Genomic DNA, 16220 nt, shown 5'->3' with positions numbered 1-16220 from the left:
CCTCTGCCTTAGAGGTTTCATCCTTGATATATTTTTAACTATTTTGATTTCTTATTGAATGTATTGCATCTAAGTATACCATGCTGTATTATTTGTCTATAAGGTCTCTGTGGGTCCGGCTCCTTTATTCCACCACTTAAATGGCATCCATTTCTTCTGACACTTAAGTTTCCAACCAGAATTCTATAATTTTATTTTACTTGAAACAATATTCACCCACTTATAAAATTTCTATTATTTTACTCTCTTAACATCTTCATTGCTGTCAGGGAACCTAGTCCTACCATCAGCCTTGACCTCAGAAGGGGAGGCTCCTAATGATATTGGTGATCTCTTGCCTGCTCTTTCCTTAATGCTGGGTTGAAGGAATCTTCTCCAAGTTCTTCCACACAACAAAGGTGACTCCTGTATTTTTCTGGCCTGCTATCATCTTCGCTTCTATGAACTTTTTTATTCTTCAACTACCTTACTTTGTAGTTCTGGTAAGTACTCTTCATTTAAACTGGGCCATTGACTTCACTTTTTCTAAGAGTTGTGTGAGATTGCCAAGGCCAATATCTTCCATTCACATCTCATCCTAGTTTGTTACAAGTTGACATTTTAGCAGTTTCACCAATAAATTGTGCTGGGAGCTGCCAACATACCAGCTCCTATCAGTGATAGGATTCTCATATCTTCAAAATGCCATTGTTGAGCCTGTTTTTAAGAGTATTCCTGGTACAAGTTACCTCACGTTTGGTTCCTAGGAATCAAATTCTGACATGAATACTTGTGTGGAAGAGTTTTTTTTTTTTTTTTTTAGAAACATTTGGAATTTTATTTAAAAAAAAATCACAACCATGTACATTATTATAGTTAGAGGACCTCTTGGTTCTCCATTGATACTGAGCATGCTCACAGGGGTTCCCATTGTTAAATCTTAGTTAAACATCCATTTTTAAAGAAGAAAAAAAAAAACTCACCACACTACCATTTAACTTGTTTTAATGTTTCTTCACAAATGGTGAAAAATACTAAATTACAGACAAGGAATAATCATAATGCTGTGCCCAACATTATAAATATGGAATTATAAATTTAAAACATTTTCTGGTTTAAAAAATAAATCTGGTAGTCAATGCAACTCTGCGAGGTCTATGTCTAATAGGGCCAATCTCTGTGTTCCTGACGGTGCTTGCCTTTATCCATTTTTCCAGATCCTCCACTTCCAGATCCTCACTCCATCTTCCTCCCATCTGCTCCATCATAGGTCCAGGGGACCCCCTGGACCACCTCATCTTCCTCCACCAAAGCCACCTCGGTCCATGCCATGGCCACTACGGAAGCCACCTCTGTCTCCACCACGGCCACCTCTGAACATTCCTCCAGGACTGCAGTGATCCGTGAGGCCACCTCTTCCTCCCCGCATGCCACCAGGGCCACCTCTTCCATGGTCATCACCCGGGGGTGGGAAAGGTGGTGGGAGAAAGCCCTCAGGCTTCGGGGCCTTACACTGGTTGCATTGTGTTCTCCAGGCGAAGTTCTGGTTTCCACAACCTGGACTGGGACATTGCCAGTCCCCAGCTCGGTTCTGGACGTTTCCTCCTCCAGAGGGATTCCCTTGGGAACCCCGTGGCTCTCTTGGGGGAAAACATCCTCTGTCTCCTCCACGGCCTCCCATGTGACCCATGGGTCCCCCAGGACCTCCTGAGCCACCTGGACCTCCACGGAGTGGTGGTGGCATCCCTCTGCCCTCATGGGTTGGCATGCCACCCTGCATGCTGTTCATTGGAGGCTTCTTTCGAGCAAAAGTGACTTTTAGTTTGCTTCCTTGAAAATCTTTTCCTTCAAACCACTCCACAGCAGCCTTGGCAGTTGGTGGGTCTTCACAGGATACTGTGGCATCACCTTTGGGCTTTCCTGTTTCCTTGTCCAGGTAGGTATGGATCATGGGTTGCCCAGTTCTCTTATTCATCTTAACCACCCCACACTGCTTAAAGAAATCTGCCAGATCATCAAGTCACATTGTCATTTAATCCTTGCACATAAACTGCACTGTTGTCAGAGTCTTCATTGGGATCTACTGCAGGGCCTAGATTAAGGTCTGGTCTTTCATCCATGGGTCCACCAGGCTTATTGAAGCCACCTAGCTCTTCAGCGCTGCCCATTCCACCGCATCCTCCTTCCTGCCCACCTCTGCTCATGCCTCCACGATCAAATCCCCCTCTTCCCCTGCCTGGGTTATCAGGGCCACTCATGGGAGGAAATCTCTTCTGTCTCAGGGGGTTCTCTCTTGGTCCGGAAAATCCTCCAGTCTCCTGCCCATAAACACACATGCAACTGGGGTGGTCCTGTCTGAATGAACTCTTCTGCCCATGGCTGCTGGTCTGTTGTCTATATTGACTTGGAGCCTGACTGTAGGATCTAGTCTGCGGGGTGGGTAACTAATGGGAGGCTGCTGCCCATAGTTGCTTTGTTGACCATAACTATTCTGCTGTCCATAGCTGCTTGGTTGCCCATAGGTGTTCTGTTGAGAGTAACTGCTCTGATCATAACTAGTCCCCGGTGTAGAGGAATAGCTGGTAGGAGGATAGGATGGAGGCACGGTAACTGGCTGCATGAGGTACTTCTAGGAACCTGGGGATAACTGTAGTTACTCTGTCCGTATCCTAGGCTGGGCTGGTTATAACCCCCTGTGCTAGACTGAGGTTGACTAGTCTTGGCAGGCTTGTGACCATCCTGCGGTTTTGCAGGTAACAGTGGCTTCTAGCTGTTGCCCATAGCCAGGGTAAGCAGGCTGAGTCCCATATGCAGACTGGGATGCATAGGGGGCCTGGGTGGTGGTGTCATAAGCACCAGTGCTGTACCCCTGGACAGGCTGGCTGTATGCTTGGGGGGCATTCGGGGTAGTATAACCAGTGGGCGACTATCTATAAGAAGTTGCATATGTGTTCTGCCCATGGATGGCAGTGGTCTGAGCCTGGGTATAGCTGACATCAGGAGGCTGTCCATAAGTTCCATAGCCTTGTTGTCCATATGCCTCTGTGATCTGTGCATATCCTTGAGTTGGCTGGGCAGTGTAAGCACTGTATCCCTGCTGGGCTGCAGCTTGGCTGTAGGTACTGTAATCTGTAGACACCATTTTCTCTCCTTCCTCCTGGTTCTCTCAATGTCTGTCCTGGTAGAGTTGTTGTTTTTTTTTTTCCAGAGAAGTTTTCTCATTTAAATATTATAAAAGAATGAGGGAAGCAGGATTGGGCAGAAGGAGCTAACCCATGATGAAGTTGCCTCAGAGGAATTGGTTGATCCCAAGAAGAGTTTTGAAGCTGCAGTGACCCTTCAGAGTTGTCCTGAATTGAGGACAGAGTGTCAAGCCTTTGCATTTCAGCCTAATTAATGTATATTTGATAATTAAGGTATCAAATATACATTATCTCCAGGGAAGGAGCAACTGGGTAAGGAACTTTCATATACTGAGAGTAGTTCCCGAAGAAGATCTCAAATGGGGGCCATGAAACAGAACATTCTTGACCACTAGGGAGATCAATAATTTTTATCTAAATGATGATGTAGACAGCTCATCACAGTATCCTTCTGTTATATAGTTTAAATTTAAAATAATGTAACCAGTTATCTCAGAATCCCTAAAGCCTACAAAGAAATGCAATACAGTTATTTCTCTTAATATACTTGATGCAAATGTGACAAATCACTATTTACTTACTAATTACTATGCCAGATGCTACAGTTTTTGCTTTGAGAATTAGATTTCTTATAATGATTAATTTCACAAAAGTGACAGTATTAAGAAAAAAGTTACTTTATTAAAAGAAAAAAAGAAGTTAAAAATTATTTCTGAAGACAAAAGTTATGTACTATTTAAAATGTTAAAGATTTGTATTAAGTAATATAAATATACAAATTTTATTAACATTTGTATAAGTGTTAACTATATAATGCAAATGTAACATTATGTACTAATCCTACTATAGATATCTCAGGTACTATGTTATGCTAAATATTTGCACCAAAATAGTGACTCTTAACTAGGCGAAGTTTTGCTCTCTCAATTCCAGCATCATTTGAAGTTATTAAGGAGGGAGAGGTGAGATGGTTACTGAAATCCGGAGGGTAGAGGTCAGATGTTGAAGCCAAACATCCACAATACACAGGACAGCCACTCACACTAAAGAACTGTAACAGTAGTTCTGAGGTTAAGAAATCCTGAACAAGCTGGTTGAGGTGGAGCATGCCTGTAATCCAGTAGCTCAGAGGCTAACAGAGGAGGATCACAAATTCAAAGTCAGCCTGTAAATTATCCAGTCCCTGGCTCAAAATAAAAAATGAAAGGGCTTGGAATATGGCTCAGTGATTGAGTGCTCTGGATTCAATCCCTGGTACAGAGAGAGAGAGAAAGAGAGAGAGAGAGAGAGAGAGAGAGAGAGAGAGAGAGAGAGAGAGAGAGACTGATTATGAAATACACAAATACACATAATCATTCTTATTTTATGGGTTAAAAAATACGAGAATTTCAGAAAGGTATAATGTAATAATGCCAAAGTCATGACCTTTGGCACCAATCAAATCTATAAAAAACTTCCTTGTTCCAGGATTAAATAGTGTGTGACTATTTAGTCACGTTGTTCAAAATGAACAATAACATTTTAATATCAGAGATATTTAATTTTAAGGGGCAAGTTTATTAGATTTTTATGTTTTTGTTTGAAAAAATGGTTATATTTTATAATCGATATAAAAATGATCTCTTTCTCCTATGCTTCTAAGAATATAGACTAGGGACTAGATTATTGATTTTTATATGCAAAATTTTTATCAGTCATCTACAATGGTAAACACAAACGTCTTCCATTTAAAGGTTTATGATCACCTCTGACAAAATCCCATTCAGGTAAACTCATTTCTGATTGCTTCTGTGTTTTATAGACCATTTAAAAGCATTTGAAGGACGTTTTTTGCCCACTAATTAAGTCTGCCACCAAAATCAGAACCAAATACAAGCAACAACAAGAAAACAAAACAACACTGTAAACTAAAAAGAACTAAAAGCAAAAATATGCTGTTATCTACATATTACAGATAACTTTAATTACCTAATTGTGGTTTGTATCACAGTTAACGAACATTTGCTTCAGATCTTCTCTCCATTAACTTTGGCTCTACTAGCTTCATTGTCAGCTAATCTGTGTAGTAAACCTACAGTCGAGCTGTAGACCAGTTTTTATGCTTACCTCGACCTAGAAAGTGAGACAAATGTAGTTAATTTTGAGTGTTCATATATTTTTATGCCTATCATATAACAGAAAATATGTAAATATGGTATTAGAAATATGGTGTGATAATACATCATATATATCTGATTGTACATTGAGTACATATCATATAATCATAATCAATAAAATTACATGTAATATTTATATACTCATATATTAAATTCAATATTTACAAAGCGATTTTGATAGGTATTAACCCTATTTTGCTATTGTTCATTTTAAACAATGTGATTAAATAGTCACACAGCTATTTAATCCAAGAACAAGGAAGTTATTTATAGATTTGTTTGATGCCAAAGGTCATGACTTTTACATTATAACATTATGCCTTTCTGAAATTATCTCTTTTTTACCCATAAAATAGGAATGATAAGAATGATTATGTGTATTTCAGGATATCTCTCTCTCTCTCTCTCTCTCTCTCTCTCTCTCTCTCTCTCTCTCTCTCTCTCTGGTACCAGGGATTGAACTCAGGGCACTCAACCACTTAGCCACATTCCAAGCAGAACAGCATAACAGAAATTAGTAATAAAATAATTCTCAGAGGGATTTATTAAATTGCTAAGAAGTCTACATAATTATAACTGAAGAACAAGAATTTGAACCAAGGTGTGTCCAACTTGAAAGCTCATGTCCTACATTGAGTAGGATTGACATGTAAGATTTATCCCCTTGGTATTTGAGTCCCGTTAACTTTTTTTACACATTAATCTTTCTAGTCATCTATCAGTAAGCTTAGTATTCTTGACAGATATGACCTGGTCCAATACAAGTACTTATTATTAGGTACAGCTTTTGGGAAAAGAAACTGCTAGAGAAAAAAAGAAAAGTTTGGCTGCTTTGATTCTCCTATAAAATGCTTCAGGGCAGAGAAGTACTGTAAAACCCCATTCCATCCAAATAGTGTTGTTAGAAAAAGTTGATAAATAGCAAAATTGTATGCATAGTGACAGATTATGTTTATGGGAAAAATTATAAAAGTATGTGATATTACATCTCAAAAAAAGCTTTTCTGAGGCTACAAAATGTGAGTGCTAGTAACTAGAGAGTAAGCAAGTCAAATAATCACTTACTTTTAGTTTCTAAAGCAATGTCCCTAAAGTAGAAGGTATCAAACTGAGATATATGACAGATAAGCAATTAATTTAGCTTTGTGTGAACACCATCTTGTGAAATCATCAAAAAAATTTAAAGTCTATTTATATTACTGTGAACCCCACAGGAAACTATTTTTTTTTAATTCAGGAAAAAAATATTCTCGTAAATTTCAAAGCAAAATGCAATTTGCTTTCCATTTATAACAACTCAGCATTTGGTTATGAACTCTTTTTAATATACTGCTAACTTTAGAGGATGGAACCTCCTTGCTGTTTTTAAAAGAAGAAAGATAAATATTATTGGAATGTAGATATATTCACAGCATTTATATCAATATAAATATCCATATGAAGTGATTTCCCCCTTGGCAAAACGTTGTTGTATTTTAAATTTAAGAACAAAATTGATGTAATGTACAAGAAAATTTACTTCAATCGAATTCAATAAAGAAAACAAATAAATATGTCTTCAAGGACTTAAAAAATGATATGTATTCATACAATTTTTAAAGAACTTTCAAGGTAACATTTACTTATTCAATTTAAACATGACTCTGTGGATGGACTAAAATCTGAACTCTACCACAAATCAGCATTGGATAGTAAGGATCACCTTATATTTATTTATTATAGAATTTAGAATATATATGTATATAATAGATGTATCATAGGTTTGTCATGATAATTAGGTAACACATGGAAAGAAGTTAGAACCGTAAATTCTGCTTATTTACTAAACCAAGACTGTAAGCAAGTCAAATAATCACATACTTTAAGTTTCTAAAGCAATGTCCCTAAAGTAGAAGGTATCAAACTGAGATACATGACAGATAAAAAGAGAAAAGTTTCCCAAATCTTAGTTCTCAAATCCATATGCCAGCCATTGTTATAAATGCTAGGTGTGTGTCATGGAGAGGAAGGATGTGGTATAAGGATATGAAAGCAAATTTTCTTGTACGTTACATCAATTTTTAAGGAGTTTGTGGTACAATGTTCAGTGAAACAAGATCTCTGACATAGAATTCCAAGGAGCATTTGGAAAGATGTATGATTCTGTTTGTGGAGAAGATATCTGAGACCACCTTTAAGAATTGATCAGGCTAGAATTATTTCCAAAATAGCATAGCATAGTGGAAAGAAGTCCATTTTAGCTCTATTGGTAACTAAACGATAAGTCATATAAATTTCTAAAAATTTGCCTCTAAAGTAAAATTTTCCATGAACTGAGAAGTTTTGAAGGTCTAACATTCTGTTCCTCTCTATTCTCTAAAGTTTTTAGTTAAAGTGTTTAGGTAATGGATTTGTAACTGAAAAAAATTACATTTTATTTTATTTTTTTATTTTTATTTTTTTATTGGTTGTTCAAAATATTACAAAGCTCTTGACATCTCATATTACATATAATAGATTCAAGTGGATTATGAACTCCCATTTTTACCCCAAATACAATTTGAATATATTATTGTTCAGCTTGAGATTGCATCAACTTAGTTATTGTAATTGCAAGCTTCTTCTATTTACATTGCCTTATATTTATTTTGAATTTTCACATCACATAGACAGCAGTTCTCAAAGTGTAGTTCAGAGAATCATGGGGGTTTCAGAGACCCTCCCAGAGGATCCACTGGGACAAAGCTATTTTTCTAATTCAATGAAGCTGCCTTTATCATTGTATTGAAATTTCAGCTGGCATTACAAAAACAATAGTAGGCTGGTACCTTGACATGAATAGAGGCAGTGGCACAAAAATATACTGGTAGCCTTATAGTGCTCACTGCCCAGTACTCAGAGTAGCCAGTTTCATTTTAAAAATATCTTTAATTGAAATTTAAACATTATTAATCCTGTGGAGTCTTTACCCTTGAGTATATAGTTTTTCAATATTCTGCGTGATAAAATTGGAAGTATTAGCACATTTTTGAGTAATATGGTTGTGTGAACAAAAAGCCCATATGTGATTGGGTTGAGAGATGATTGAGGGTTTTTTCCATCCTAGGAAATAGCATTTTTACTTGAAAGAATAAGTGATTGATCAACTATGGCCCACAAATTAGATATTTGGAAGACATTTTCTTATAAATGAATCAAGTAAGCACTTTACTTTGAAGCAAACAACTGAGAATGTTTATGAATGATAAAACCTAATCTTTCAGGAAAAATGAGTCTTCTCACTTCCAGCAAGATAGCTTCCAAATACTTGAAGACTTGTCCAATGACATGAATGGTGTCATTAAAGAATGTGATTTTTAATGTTGTGTAAAATCATGTATTATCATTTGGAAGATCAGAAAAATTCCTATTTTCCAAACAGTCAATACACAAGTAAAAGATCCACTCATAGTACAAGACACATCATAGGGTTTTAATATAAAAGAGTATAAAAGTTCATTGATATTTTAAGATTTGATACTAAAACTGACATCAAAAAATTACAAATAATCAAATCTTGATATTTCACTTTAAAAAAGAATAACCACAATTATCTAAAAATGTTATTAAAATATTCTTGTTTTCTAAGTACATTTCTGTGTGAGAACATATTTTGTGCATGTATGAAAGCCATGTCTTCTAATAAATTAAATGCAGAATCATAGTTATCTTCTTTTCATAGTTATCTTCTATTAAGTTAGCCTATAAAAGATATGAAAATTTTTAATGCAATTCCACTCTTTTCAATAAATACGCTTTTTTATTGTGGAAAATATAGTAATGTCTTGTAAAATGCACTATTTATATTAACATAATGATTTAATTATTGGCATTTTTTTGTAAATAAATATAAATTTTGGAACTTACAAGTAGTCCATACTCTGTTCCTTTATTTTGTTAATTTTATCTTTATCTGCTAGATGATGTATGCCAACTCTCTAAGCCTCAGTTCATGTTTTCACCTTGCCTGAAACATTTCTTATCTCTGCATAAAGAGTTGACCAGCTATTTAAGCTGGAACTTATTTATACTTCTATGATGACTTCTTCTTTTTCTCTTTTACTGTATGATTTATCCATTCAGCAAAGATTCAAGGGGCACCTATTATTCTATACTGATATAAATCTGTGATGTAAACTTATAAATTCTTGCTGAAATGGAGCTTACTTTCTAGGATGAAAAGAAAGATATTTTTAATGATTAAAAATGCAAAATATATATTCACTGGTGGTAAGTCTTTAAGGTGAAAACTGAATCAGGAAATAGGTAGTGTGAGTGCCTTGAGATGAGAGGGATGTGAATCTTTGTCTGTGTTGCTAGAGAAGCTAACACTGAGAAGGTGGCCACTGAGGGAAGACCTGAAGGAGAGAGGATGAACTATTCACCTGTAGGAGAAGAACAGACCCACAGGCTCAGTAGTGGGAACCTACCTGATAGGTGCAAAAATATCTGTAGGATGAGGAGAGTGAACTAGTCAGAGAGTCACAAGGGACAAAGTCAAAGAAGTCACCTAGGGACTCTACATCCTACAGACTCTACATCCTACTCATCAAGCCTGGATGACAATTAAAGGATTTTCAGCAAAAGAGTTGCTTTAAACAGATAATTCCAATTTCTGTGTGAAAAACAGTCTAGAATGGCAAAGGCAGAAGTACAGATTAGGAATCTTGCAATAATCCAGGTCTATCAGGTGGAAGTAGGAAGGCTAACGAAGAGTAGGGGATTTATGACTATATTTTGAGGCCAATAAGATATTCTTATTGGGATATGTTCTAAAGCCACTAGACAAAGAATGATAAAGAATCATAAAATGAGCTCCATACAGTAAGATGGGATAATATGGGACAAAAATTGGCAGAACAGGTTCATAGGGTTGGCGGATAGTATGGTGGGATTGTGAGAATGGGAAGAGTGTACAGTGAGTAGATGAAGAGCTTAGTTTTGAACCTGTTAAGTTTGAGATGTCTATAGACATTCAAGTTGCAGATACACAGGAAACAACTGCATACATGTTTGCGATCAGGAAAGAAGTGTGGTTTAGAAAGAAAATTTGGGAAAAATCTATATATAGATGTTAGTAGGCTATGAGACTAGATGAGACCACATAATGAGAAAATATGTTAAAAAAATCAGAAATATATCTAAGGACTGAGTTCCATAATATTTTATGATTTAACAGAGGAGATGAGGGATCAGCACAATAAACTGAAATAGTACTGCCAGAAAGTTAAATGGAAACACCAAGCAAATATATTTTCCTAAAGGAAAGAGTGTTTTTTTTAATGTATAATGTTGCTGATGAGTCTTGGAGTATGATGACAGAATTCATCTCTGGATTGAGCAATTCAAAGGTCAATAGTGACACTAGTAATTGTAGTCTTGATGGAATACTGAAGGTGATGATCTGGAGTGGTCTCAAGAAGAAAGAAAGCAGACAAAATGGAAATAATTAGATAGAAAAGTCCTTGATAGCAGTGTAGTAGGAAAAGTTGGCAACATTTGCAAAAGGGAATGACATGAAGAGGATTTTTAGTTTTTATTATTTATGAAAGGGGAAATAATAGCATTGCTTTATAAGTTGATGTGATAGATTAAGTAGGAAAGGAAAAACTGACATTCATAGGATCTGTTCTAATGATTCACTGCAGAATTTAAATGGAGACATGGACGAGAGACTGTAAGGGACTCCATCTATACCTGTCAGCCTAGAATGCCAATTAAGAGTCAGAGCACCTGGTTTGGAAATTCAACTCTGTCGCTTACTAGCAATATGACTTGGGCAGGTTATTAACTTTCTGTGTCTCATTTTCCTCTCCCCTAAAATACTAACTAAGATAATAATAAGAGTTAAACATTCCTCAGAAAGTTGGTGTAAGAACTAAATGAGTTGATATTTGTGAAGGTCTTAGCAAAGCAAGTACTTTGTCAAGTTTCTTGAATATGTACAAGTAGACTGGCACTCAAATGTACAAAAATAAATAAACCCCTAATAATCTTCCTCGTATCTCAACTCCATTTGTTCATTTAATTCAAATCACGCTGCTGACCACTTGCTGTCTCCTATACCAGTAACACTCCACTAGACTTTCAAGTTAGACAGCAGCAGTTAAAACTGTGACCTCCTGCAGGCTCAATTTTGTCAGAACTCAGACTGCTCAGCTGTAAGAGAAAAAAATATATTAATTTATTTCCTAGAGTGTTTGAGAAACAAATGAAATAAGACATAAAACACTTTTCTTAATCCCTGTAATCTGGTATATGCACAAACAAACATTGATATTTTTATGCTGCTCTTAGATTTTAGCAGCACACCTGCCTTTCAATACCATATGGGAAAGAGTGAAATCCATTGAAATTAACCAGCCTCTCCCATGTGTCTTATCATGTTTATCATCTTATCTATATTTCATGTTGAAAGACAAAGTTAAAAAAAAAATATTGGCCAGAGAATGAAAGGATTTGGATCACAATGAAATTAACAGATGTCTTGGTTCAACAAGCATCATTATTAATGATGGATCTTATAACATTTTTGGCAACCAGTTTGGCATATAGTCAGAACTATTTATCAACAACAAAATTGTTTTAAATATTTGGGGATTTGTGTGTGTTTCCGTGAGGAAGTTTCATATATCATAAAAGTACACATCTGCACATAAATCAAAAAACTTTGAAAAAATAAGATTGGATTAACAACTAGTTTAAAATTTAAAGTAACTCAAATGAATAAATTAGCTACTAAATAAGATTGAATTAATATGTGTAGAGACAATGACATATGTAGAAAAATATAGTACCTGCAGAGGTAACCAAGCAACAGAAAAATAAGTAGTTGACATGGAGGCGCTTGATTTTTTTTGTTTATTCAAATAATTACTGCTGGACTAAGAGTCATCATACTCAGAAATATGTGGAGCAATTGGAAAGGTTCCTCCAGAGATGCCCACAGTAAAGCCTGTATTCTTCTTTCTGAGGTTTCCTCTCTTTGATGCTGGACTAGGTTGTTAGACCAGAAGAGAAATTCAGAGTTGGCTAGGCAATATGGAATTAGTAAGGAAAAGTGAACCCTCTGAGGTAAAGCAGAAAATTAGAATTGACATTTTTGTTTTTTACCTAGTTGCCATCTGAAAAGTATCTTCCACGATTTCTCAAAGCTGAAATTATTTTTTGGATTCATGTCATGTGCCGCAGTCCAGCTGCAGCAAACTAACAGGGGAAGGGGTGGGGGGTATGATGAGCAACTTGTGTAGATTGATACAGCAGGAGTGGGAGCCCTTTATTGTAGGACATGAGCGGTATTTATACATTCCACACAGCTTATCTAATTAACATAAACTAGATACAGCAGTCAACCAATAAGGAATCTCCACACTTAATGACTTGATGGCATTACTTCACAAACCACTCCCTCTGGCATTTTGCCAGGCGCCATCCAGACTTGTTTACAGACTCTAACAGTCATGTAAATAACTTTAACTGGAATGTCAGGGGAAGGAGAGAGTGCAATGAGAAGACTAAATAGTGTTCTTTGTTGAATAAAGAGAGGAACTGAAAGGCACCCTGCAATTAATACTGGGTGGAAGCTCTCTTACATTGGGGAAATTATAACCCAATATAATTAAAAGCTATTTTCATTTCAAATTTTTTTAAGTCATAAACAAAAATGAGAAAGATAATAGTGAGTTGGGATTTTTACAAACATCAGTTGAATTTCATCTTAGAAAAGAAAATGGATATCTGCATAAACAGGCTTGGGTTTTAGCTGTGTGATGTTAGGCAAGATATATAAAGTCTAAAAATATCATTGTGTGCATCAGTAAAATGACTGCACCAGAATCTTCTTTAAAGAGATGTTTTAAAGATTGCCAATGACTATATTTGGTCTAGTATAATATTTGATGCATACAAGAGTCCAAATACTTTTGTTCTTTTTATGAGCCAGGTTTTAACAAATTTTAAATACTGGGCCATTAAAACAGAAAAGAGAGTAGTCTAGTTTAGTTGCTGAATATCCTCTGTGCGTTAAAGTCCTGGTCCCCAAGGTGGCACAACTGGGAGTTAACAGAAACTTTGAGAGATATAGTGGGAAGCCATTCCATTATTGAAGGCATACCCCACAGCAGATTGTGTGACCTTGGTCTCATCCTTTTTTTCGACTTTTGACTCATGATTATAGGGCTTTTGTTCTTCCATGAGTTCCTACCATGATGTATTACATCAGCATAGACTCAAACAGTGGGACAATTATGGACTGAAACCTTCAAAACTGTGAGCCAAAATAAATATTTTCACTTTATGAGTTGATTACCTCAGATAGTTTGATATAGTGAGAGAAACTAATAAGTTTCTTCTCAACAAAAGAAACAATCTGTGAGGTGAACAGAGAGCCTACATCCTGGGAGCAAATTTTTACCCTTCACACATCAGATAGAGCACTAATCTCTAGGGTATATAAAGAACTCAAAAAGCTAAGCACCAAAAAAACAAATAACCCAATCAACAAATGGGCCAAGGACCTGAACAGACACTTCTCAGAAGAGGATTTACAATCAATCAACAAATATATGAAAAAATGCTCATCATCTTTAACAGTAGAGAAATGCAAATCAAAACTACTCTAAGATACCATCTAACTCCAGTCAGAATGGCAGCTATTAAGAATATAAACAACAATAAGTGTTGGCAAGGATGTAGGGGAAAAGGCACACTCAGACATTGCAGGTGAGACAGCAAATTGGTGCAGCCAATATGGAAAGCAGTATGGAGATTCCTTAGAAATCTGGGAATGAAACCACCATTTGACCCAGCTATCCCTCTCCTCAGTCTATAACCAAAGGACTTAAAATCAGTATACTACAGGGACACAGCCACATCAATATTTATACCAGCACAATTCACAATAGCTAAACTGTGGAGCCAACCTAGATGCCCTTCAGTGGATGAATGGATTAAAAAAAAAGTGGCATATATACACAATGGAATTTTACTCAGCAATAAAAGAGAATAAAATCATAGCATTTGCAGGTTAATGGATGGCATTGGAGAAGATAATGCTAAGTGAAGTTAGCCAATCCCCCCAAAAAAACAAATGCTGAATGTTTTCTCTGACATAAGGAGGCTGAATCGTAGTGGAGTAGATAGGGGGAACATGTGAGGAATAGATGAATTCTAGATAGGGCAGAGGTGTGGGAGGGAAAGAAAATGGGCAGGGAGTTAGCAAGGATGGTGGAATATGATAGACATCATTAACCAAAGTACATGTATGAAGACACGAATTGATGTCAACATACTTTATATACAACCAGAGATATGAAAAATTATGTTGTATAAGTGTAATAAGAATTGTAATGCATTCTGCTGACATTTATTTTTAAAAAATCAATAAAAATAAAAATAAATAAATTTTAAAAAAGAGAAAAAAACAACTGAGTGAACAAAAGTAAAAAAAAAAGAAAAAGAAAAAGAAAGGAAGGAAGGAAGGAAGGAAGAAAGAGAGAGAGAGAGAGAGAGAGAGAGAAAGAAAGAAAGAAAGAAAGAAAGAAAGAAAGAAAGAAAGAAAGAAAGAAAGAAAGAAAGAAAGAAAGAAAGACACTAACATCCATCCAGGAATTCAAGGCAAGTACAAATCCACTGTCTCCAAAATAAAAATTAAACAGAAGAGATTTATTTTTTTCCTTACTCCTCCTGGTAGTTAGAGTTTGATCATCTATAACTTAGCAAAACATTGCTTGGAAACATTTTTGATCACGCGATCCACTGAGTGCTACTGGAATCTAATGGGTAGGAGCCAGAGTGCTTCAGTTGAGCAATGCTGGCCTAGCCCTGGACATCGCAGTGTCATGGCAGCAGTTGTGTGGATGTGACTGATGTCTTGCTGTGTGTCTAAGCTACAATGTCCTGAGCAAACAGCTTCAGTGGCAATACTTTGGCATCTTGACTATGCCTTGCCTCTTGGGATTCCTGCTTGATCTCAGCTCTCCAAGTTTTTACTAATTTTGTACATGACATACTTATCCAAAAAAATCCTTAATACTGAAGTTAGTAAATTTTCATGTTAATAGTCAAGAAAACCTAATCAGTGGAGATAGTTTATTAGTAGAGATAGTTGCATTTATTCTTATGAAATAATCTAACTTACTTTGGAAAATAAACAATACTCACCATTTATTAAGTACTTCTATTTGCCAAAGGAATATACACATAATATCTAATTTATTTTCTATGCAACTTTGGGAAATAAGCATCAATGTCTCTAAGGATTTGTGAAACTACAGAAACCTTAAGGCATCCACCTTATAAATATCAGACCTCAAGTTTCAAATCAAGGTCTTTTCAATTCTAAAGGCCTTTACTCATTAACCAGGTCTTTTCGCTACCTCACTTATATATATATATTAGCATTCATATCTCATATCTCAGAAAACAAATTCTAACATTCTCTAAATTACTGTCAATTTTACTCATCTCTATTTAACTTCCATCCCATTCTATTCTGGCTTTTTATTCTTAAGATTCCATTACCATATCTCTTCACAAATCACCACTGACTTTCTAGGTTTCAAATCTAAGCAATCTAATTCCTCCTTGCCAAAATTTCATCACCACTCTATCTTCAGGACAACTTTTATTACTTGGTTGCCTTAGTGAAGTACCCCATCTTTGTTTAATTATAGGCTCTTTTAACTCTGTCCAACTCTTGAACATTGGTGCTCATTTGTTCTCCCTCTTTGTCCTCTCTCCCTGGTGCTACATATTCACCCCAGATAACCTCATTTATGCCATGTCATTTTATAATTGCTTATAAGATTATTTTATATTAAAATTAATTTAGTCAAGAGCACTATATAAAGAATGTAAATGCTATAGTTAAATTCACAAGCCTTTAGATAACTACCTGTAAGCTTGACAAATGAAAAATTTCATC

At 35.9% G+C, this 16220-nt stretch overlaps 1 pseudogene; it reads right to left on the bottom strand.

Moving 5' to 3' along the window:
• Window positions 1-1140: 1140 nt before the first annotated feature.
• Window positions 1141-3121, bottom strand: LOC143387508 (RNA-binding protein EWS pseudogene; annotated as a pseudogene).
• Between the last annotated feature and the right edge of the window lie 13099 nt (window positions 3122-16220).

The sequence above is a fragment of the Callospermophilus lateralis genome, unplaced genomic scaffold (assembly GCF_048772815.1).
Source record: "Callospermophilus lateralis isolate mCalLat2 unplaced genomic scaffold, mCalLat2.hap1 Scaffold_63, whole genome shotgun sequence".
NCBI classification, from domain to species: domain Eukaryota; kingdom Metazoa; phylum Chordata; class Mammalia; order Rodentia; family Sciuridae; genus Callospermophilus; species Callospermophilus lateralis.
The sequence above is the reverse complement of the archived record's forward strand: the minus strand, read 5'-3'. Positions and strand labels throughout refer to the sequence as shown.